Below are 9,495 nucleotides of genomic sequence, written 5' to 3'. Positions count from 1 at the left end.
CAATTTATTTTACGATAAAAAAATATTTTAACATATTTAAGAATTTTGAACTTCAAATTTTTCTATAAATTTTATTATTCTTTAAATTTAAAAGTATGATTTGTTATTTAAAATTAAAAAAAAATCTATATAAAAAAATATACCAATTAATTATTATCATGAATTACATATTTTTTTTATCTAAAAAATTAGCCCAGTAATTACATGTAAGATATATTATGTGAGAAATATATTCATAACATTATTCTAGTAGCTAGATATATAAATTATAAATTGATACTCTAAATTGACACGCATAGTCACTTAATCAGTAAATAATGCAAGTATTATCTAGTTTTAACCAAAATATAAAATGTCTTTTGAACGGTCTTATTTTGTTAATTTGTCGTCGATCTTGTTTAAATATTTCAAGATCAGAAGATTATTAGAATTTGAGGCACGCATTAGTGGGTGGGTGGGTGGCTATTCTACCAGTAACGTTTTATTCTTTCTGTATTTGTTAATCTAGTCTTTCTGTATTTGTTAATCTATTTAATTTCTGTTGGCTTCGACGTTTCCCTGTACTTAATTATTACCAAAATTATAGCGTTTCAAACTGGTAATTTTAAACAACTTCAAAATAATATTCATCTTTAGAGGGATAAGTACTAAATTGCATTCACCTAGTTGACCTTGAAAGTTGGGAAAAGATGAGATAGAAGTTAACATGAAAAATTAAAAAAAAAAAGATACGCCAACTAGAGGTTGCCATGACTTAAATATATATTAATGAAATCTTTTAAGTGTTGATACACTGATGTTTCAATGATTTTTAACCATTTATTTTATTTATAAAAATATATAATATATATAATTAAGATCAATGATTAAAATTTATTGAAATACCGATATACTTAAAAGCTTTTCTATATTAATAACATGGACCACTTACCAGTTATCACTCTATAGAGCTTAACCAAAGTTGATTTGGAAAATGTAGATACTACTAAATCCTGAGTAAATAGTCAAATTAGTTGCTGAAAAATCACGCAATTTTTAAATTAGTTTTTGAATTATTTTTTTAATCAAATTTATTCTAAAAGATTTCAAATTAGTCACGCATTTTGTTAATTTTTTTGCTAACGCTATTAACAGAAATTGACGTGGCATGTTAAGATCCATGTCACCATATGAAACAACACCATTTTATATCCTTGGTAAAACGTTACTCACTCGCACTTTAACCACAAAACACGTTCACTCTCGATAAGAAAAAAAATCCCTCCCAACGAGGTCCATCAGATCCACTGAGCCTTCTACCCTGGCACCGTTCATGTTCCTATACTTTTTTCTCATTGTTATCATCCTCCACAGCACCGTTGACGCTGGCAAGTTCGGAACCCTCAATAAGCCTTCAATAATTAAATTCACGACCTCAATTCGCACGGATGCATCCTCGAAGAACAACAACACTTAGAAAACATCACCACCACCATCAACTACGTCACCTTTGATATCTCCACAATCCTTGCCGACGAACCATCCAGTAATGACGAAGTAACCCGCAAACGCTCCATACACATTAAGAACCAAAATCACCAATTGGGACCAATGGCGCAAAAGATGACTCCAATAATACTCTAATTTTTCAAATTTCATCGCTCGGAACAAGTCCCGTATCCTTCTCTTAACATGGCTATTTGGGTAAAAAAGTGTATCTTGAGAATGGCTACTACTTGCATGACTATTGGGGGAGCTTGTGGATCATTATGAAAAGTTAATTGAGAATTATCACTCAAGCTTTGTGGAGTACTTGTGGTAAGTTTAGGGATTACTCTGTTAAGAGGTATTTGAGGCAAATGGATCGTATATACAATTTTGATGATAATCAGATTCTGCAGATGTATGATAGAGTGGATATTCATACATGAAATTGAGATTAGGGTTTATCAATTAAGACCAATTTGATCTAATTTTATAAGTGATGACGCTGTTAGTTATAGAATTGACGGATTGACTAATGTGACTAACTTTAACTTTTTAGGGACGAAATTGATTAAAAAAATTATTTGATGACTAATTTGAAGATCGCGTGATCTTTTAAAGAATAATTTGACTATTTACTCGCCAAAACTTTGTGAAAACAACGCTCTTCNAATAAAAGTAAATGGTCAAATTAGTCTCTAAAAGATTATCCATTTTTTAAATTGGTCTCCAAAAGATTTTTTTAATTAAATTCGTCCTTTAAAGATTTTAAATTAGTCATGTTAGTTCTTGCGTCACTTTGCTTGTTGATTGTGTCAAAATTTGCTAATGTAATGTGTTAAATGACACTCCAACATACACCTAGAAGTCTTAATTGACTATTAACATGATTAATTTATAAAATTAGATCAAATTAACTCCAAATTAGAGAATTCCAATGCCTCAAGTTTTTTCTTCAATTAAGTTTTGATTTGATCTAATTTCATAAACTAATCATGCTAATAGTCAATTAAGACTCCTAGATGTATGTTAGGATGTCATTTAATGTGTTACATTAGCAAATTTTGACACTATCAACAAATAAAGTGACAGAAGGACTAACATGACTAATTTAAAATTTTTAGAGGACGAATTTGATTAAAAAAATCTTTCGGGACCAATTTAAAGAATGAGTAATCTTTTAGGGACTAATTTGACCATTTACTCTATATAATAACTAACGTTTAATAATACCAAAGTAAAATTAGCCTACCCTTGCCGTGCAGGTTTTTTGCGTGCGATTCATCGTCGATTCACTATAAACTGCCGGTGTTTAATGGATTTGACTTGTTTTTAATTGGTCTGATCGGTTCAAATCTTTGATCGGTCTAATTTACATTATAAAAAATTTGTTGAATACAGTTGAATTTATTGTCAAAATTACAAAAAATTTGCCGGTAAATATATTATTATTGGATTTTCTATCGGATCTAATTCGACAGTAAACTCCTTGCCGGTAATTATTTAACGTCGAATTCAATTACCAATTTGACAGTAAGTTGCAGCAAAATTAGCAATGAATGTAACTATAAAGGTGACAAAATTTTTCTGATAATTATTATCGAATAATTTTCGACGGTAAAATTGGCGCCACGTATTATGATTTCGCGCCATGTTATCGTCAGATTTATTCGATTGTAAATCCAACAGTAATTTTATTTTTTTATTTTTTATTTAATTAAGTTACCGTCTAATAAATCTAATAGTAAACTTATTTTTTTTTATTTTTTTGAAACTGATAAAACCCAATAGTAAAAAATTAATGGTCAAATCCCAATTAGTGAAAATCAAGCAATAATTTTATCTGAAAATAATGATCTATATATAATGTGAAATATCAAGTATATAAAATAAAAACTCCAAGAAATAAAAGGATGTTAAACAAATCAAAATAAAATCCTAATAATTATGGGTCCTGATAGTCGTCGTCATCTTCCTAGTCCTGTTGAGGCGATGATCCTAGCTCTTGTGCAGAGGAAGAGGAGCCCCCTCCAGTAGTACCATTGCTACTAGCATGCATCTGTTTATACTACACCGTCATCTATTGCCACATTTGTAAAATTCACAAAATTAGTAGATAATTAATTCATAAATTAATTATTATTTAAATAGATTAGAAATATGAATTTGACAGTTTGATAAGGTAGACCTAATTAAAATAAGAATGTTAACACTAGTTTTAAAAAATTTGGTCCAAAATTAGGTCGAACGGACCGATCCGAGCGAACCAGGCCCATAATGGACCTAAAGCCCAGCCCAATTCATTAATATACATGAGCTGCAGCTCATCTTTCTCCCCCATCAAAGGAAAACATGCTGAAAGCAAAGGCAAGGGGAAAGAACACAAGTGAAACACCCAAACTCTCACTTGATCTTCAAACCAAGATAACTTTTAATCCGAAGCTCCGATCGCCGCAACGTTTGCGGCTACACGACTAGCGCGATGAGCTCTAAAAAACCCGTAACTAATTTGGTAAGAAATTCACATTTCAGTTTCAGTTCTCTCCTCCCCAAATTTCAAAATTCAATGTGTAATTATGTTGAATTTTACTTGATTTCGGTGTTTAGATTCTAATTAACTTGTGGATATTGTCGAGTTTAGCTCATTGGAGCTGTGGGTCAGCTAAGCACCATCAAACCCTTTTGAAATGTTGAGTTAGTGAGCTTTACATTGATTGTGGTGATAATTGTGTTGCTAGATTAAAATTGGTTGTTGACTGGAGTCGATTTGAGAATTGGAAGCTTGTGATCAAGCCTTGGAGGCTAGGTTTTGCTTGGAGAGGAGCTGGGATTTCGAAGCTTGGGGTGTAGTATATAAGAGAGGTGTTCCGGGTTTATCGGGAATCGGCCAAGGTATGGTTTTGGTTTCTCATATTTAATATATAATGTCTTGTAAAAACTTAGGCTAGATGGTCATAGGATAAGCTTGGATTGAAGTCGGTTGGTGATTTAATTAGTGATATGAGTACTTGTTGTTAGCATTGTTGAGTTGAGTGGTTGGATTGTATGTTGAATGATTGATGATAATTGTGTCAAGTCATGAAGTTGATGGTACTATGTGATGTTTGATGTTTATGATCAGAAGGGAATGCTAAATGATGATTTTAATGATGATAGATAAGGTGATGTGCTTGAATATGTATGAGGTGGTATATTGATGCACTTGTTTGGATAGTTGAAAATTTCTTGTATGAGATTGTTTAGAATTAAGGTATAATTATTTTTGGTAGGATGTGGTGTTGTGCTGCTGTGTTATAGTATGTGTTGGTGTTAATTATGAGTATAGAAAGTTGGTATTGAATGGTGAATTGATGAAAATAGAGGTTGAGGTTGGAGTATTTTTGTGAAAATATAATTTTCTGCCGAACTTTGGTGAGTCATAACTCAGCTTCTGGATCTCCAAATTATTTCAAATTTATTTTATATAAAAATTGGGTTCGTGAAGTTCATGCCGTTCAAAGAACGGAGGAAAAATGTCTTAAAACGAAAAAGTTATGCGCATCAAAAATTCGGAGTGCAAAACTGAAATTCTGCAGCATTCAGCATTTTTGCCACTCTGTATATCTTGCGTACGCGACCACTGCACGCGACACGACCAACCTTTTGGGTTGGGCATCTCGCGTATGCGAGCAGGGTTCTTCCATACGGGAGCAAGGAAAAACTCACCTATGCATACGCGTGACTCCTGTTTTCATCAAAGTAGATTTTGTATTTTAAAAACCGAATTTCGAGCCTTTAAACCTATATTTTTACTCTTTTAGCCCTTAAACCTTAGTTGTATGCTTAGTGATGAGGTGAAGTTAGGGAGGAATGGTAGCTTGGAAGAGAAGAAAGCTTGAAAATATGATGAATCATGGTTGAGAAATGTGAAAGTGTTATGTAATTGATGAATATTTAGTCATAATGATATTGAATGAATAAATACAAATGATAGTGAATGAGTATGATGATTGAGATTTTGTTCATGATGAGTATGTTGGGTTTCTCTTTGTTGTAAGGTATGTCGGGCACTATATTCCATGAGTATGACGGACACTATATCCCGAGAGCGTGGTGGGCGCTATATCCCAAGAGTGTGGGAACATTTGTCCCAGAAAATATGACGTGGCACTATATCCCATGAGTGTGACGGACACTATATCCCGAGAGTGTGATGGGACTATATCCCAAGAGTGTGGAGACATGTCAGAGAGATGATATCCGGGTTAGCTTCTGGGTGTATCGGGTTCTGGCAAAGTAACCGACACGTGAGCTCACGGCTAGTAGAATAGACATACATCATATGCATATATGTGCTTTGTTTGATTGTGCATTAATTACACTTGCCAATATGATAATTATGCTTACCTACTATATTTGTTACCTGCCGTATCTGTATTCTATTTGTGTTTGCTTTGTATGCTTTGTTTGTCTGTGTGGATCTACTGGTGTTTTGGAGGATGGTGGAGGAAGAGGAAATAGTTGATGGTGGAGAACCACCCTGATTTTATGGTTTCTGTTCTAGTTCTTTAAGATTTATAATTTGAGTGTCGTCGTCCTAGGATTGCCTCTGGCTTTCCCGGGACCTTATATCTTATGTATGCGACACCTATACCATGGGGAGAACCCCCGGTTCTCATTCCATACAGATATTTGTGTTTTTCAGATGCAGGTCGAGAGACATCTCGCTAGGCGTCTGGAGTTCTCTACAGCGGAGTGGATCTTTTAGGACATTATTTTGTGTACTGTTTATATACGACCCTATGTATAGAACTCTCCTAATGACTTGTTTTATTTTGTACCTCTTAGAGGAGTATGGAGAACTAGGGTGTCTTATGTATATTCTGGGTTATGGGTTTGATATATATATATGTTACGGACCTTAGTTTTCTTTGTACACAAGTAATCCTTATTCTTGAGCATTGTGCTTTTAATTTTCTGATATTGTTTTACCTATCCTTCAAGGATCTTCGTATATTATATTCCTTCAAGTATTATACGTATATATATTTTTATTTTAGAGGTCGTAACACCACACCACCTCTGTTTTACGACTTAAGCGTAAAGCTTTGTGTGGTAGGGTGTTACAACATCCACTAAATCTGCTCCAGTTCCTGCCCAGCTCTTGCCTTAGGGACTCTGTCTCTACAGCAAAAACATCCCTCGTTGCCATGTGTGCGTGGATCTCGTTATACCTCTCCTTAGACAGATGAAGCTGGTGATCTTGGCCCCAACAGCTCTGGATGAGGCTGTGAACCTTCTTCTGCAAATCAATGACCTCAAGATCGGGTGGGCTGGTGGCTAAAGCGGACGAAGCCCTCAAAGTGGAGGTATGGATGTTGCCGGCGAAGAACGACCCCATCCTATAGACACGATTCTTGTACTACTCAGGTGCGGTCTCACGCTACACCGCATTTGGATTGACGATGGAAGCAGAGGAGTCATTGTCATCCTCCTTACTCTGTTGAGATTGCTGGGTCGCGGCCTCCAACCTTTGCATGTAGGATTTCTATGTATCACGTTATATGCAAAAGTGATTAGGACGACAATTAATTGAAAATGAATATGTGTTATGATTTAAACCATGATATTTACTCACATAATAATCCTAAGCCCATTGATCGACAAATCTCTCCTTGTTCTCCTTTAAGGTATGAGTGTACTTGAAGGTCTCTGCCATTGTCACCTCATGATCCAATGACTTAGACTGCACATACTGAAATAAAAGAATTGAAAATTGATTCAACTCAAGCAGTGAGGTCTACATCCTTCTTGTAATACAGCATACAACTATTCGAGCAACAATCAATTTTCACCGAATTTAACCTTAATTTCGAAGCTAGCTACTTTGCCTCATAATAGCTCAGGGAGATGGCAGTAGTCCCGACTAGTACTAATTTGTTACAAAGGGTGGCCTAGTTATCAAAAGAATCTTAGGTGTAATTTGACTCAAACTTAATACTCATCATTCTAACATAGGCAAACAATTTTGAGTGAACGCACCCCTTAAACAACGGTTTCGCAACAGATTCTAACATTTCATAAAATTCCTTTGCCTCCGGGTTAGGCTTTTGTTCAACATTTTTCATATCATTAACACCAATTGCATCAAACACCATCTTGTTGTACCTCTCTTGGTTACCCTCCCAATTAACCTCTTTTATGTTCAATTCTCTAACCACCTGAACCCTCCTTGATCGACCATCAAACCTATTGAAATTCAGTGCAGACCGATTAATTTCCTGATCAACAACTTCTCCATGTTTTTTTCACACCTAATATCCATTCTTGAACTCGTTATGGTAAGGGTAAAGGGTTATATCCGAATGTCCTAATCACTTAATCAGCTGACACTTATAGGATGGACACCTAGATACCCCTTGAGACCTAAACGGTTCCATGCTGAAGACATACGCAACAAACTCGTCAACTCCATCAAAGAACTCAAGTTTTAACCCCATCCCCCCTAGTTGATCGTTATCCCTATCATACATCTACAAATGATGACTTCGAATAATTTTGTAGCAAACAATCTAGAATTCAACCAACAATATAACTTATTAAATTTTTTAAAAATTTTGGTAGAGTTTCTTCTCTAATTAGAATCCTCCACTAAATATAATTTTTATTTTCTCACAAACTAAACATGTTTTTAAACAATTTTAACAAAAATTTGGCAGATTTTTTTCTTAATTTAGAGACCTCCACGAACAAAATTTATCAATTTTCATAGAGAAAACAGTTGCAGGCATAAATTAAAATAAACAGCATTCAATAAAACAACAAATCATAGCCGTTCTAGTGGGCAATCCCTTATTACTCCATAATTTTTCAGCAAACAAGGATTTTGAGAAGGCACCACTAGAAAATCTTCTCCCACTTCCATTTTAAAATTCTATTCTAGGAAAAGTAAGTAAAACATAAAACTTAAAGTTAGAGACAGAAAACTATCCTAAATACTGCACGAATAACTCACATATATATTTCAGCACAAACAATCCACGATTGAAGCTAAACGAAGTTCAAACAAACAAAAAAATTCTAAACAGAAATAGAGTAAGTAAATTATAAAAATTATTAAAAAAAATCATATCAAAGAAATGTATGCATTGTGTGCAACGTTCAAAGCAACCCTATCAATATTGCGTATTTCCTATCTATGTTTATCTATGTTGTCCTACAACTCGAACTTTGTATTTCATTTCCTTAATTTAATGAAATATCACCCTAACTTTGATTAAAAAAAGAATTGATACTTTAATTTAGTTTTCAAACATATAAGTATAAATTATGTTAATTTAGTTCTCTTAGTATCTTTTATTTTCAATTGCCGCTGATTATATATCCATGGAGATCGTTAATGACACATATAAAATTTTAAATTGACTTTTTTTTAACATATTTTATTAATTAACAGATCATATTAACATCACATCAACATAAGAGGTTATAATAAAAAGGCTTACATGATCTATACTTATTTTAGGTTAAGTACTTTTTTCATCTTTAAAGTCTTAGGTCAAAATTAAAATCGTCTCCGACCTTTTTTTCTTATTATTTTCATCATCAATCTGAAGCCATCACAACACCAACCACCCCTTCATCCAAACAATAACAATAATAGCAACAACAACTAAATTTTGAAGTGAGAAGAGAGGGACAAAACTTGACAAGAACAATTCAATGGCAACAACTCAGAAGTGAAACTCAATTTTGAATTCAGCTTGTGAATTTATAGAGAATAGAGCATTAAGAAGAGAAGGAGAAAACTTGACACGATTTGAAAATCACAAAAGGCTAAGCGACAACGATATCAGTTGGATGGAGCGTGGAAGAGCTTGATGGCATCGAATACCGGCGTCATCTTAGGTAGAGCTTGGTATCACTAGAACAACACCCATACTCGATTGACTCCAGTGGCAGCAGCGACGAACCAGTGATAGCAGTGACAAACCAATAGCAATAGCACAGAAGGCGGCAACAATTGCCTACTTCTGTTCTCATACCTCTCTC

Source organism: Arachis ipaensis, chromosome B08 (genome assembly GCF_000816755.2).
Source record: "Arachis ipaensis cultivar K30076 chromosome B08, Araip1.1, whole genome shotgun sequence".
Lineage (NCBI taxonomy): Eukaryota > Viridiplantae > Streptophyta > Magnoliopsida > Fabales > Fabaceae > Arachis > Arachis ipaensis.
The sequence above is the reverse complement of the archived record's forward strand: the minus strand, read 5'-3'. Positions refer to the sequence as shown.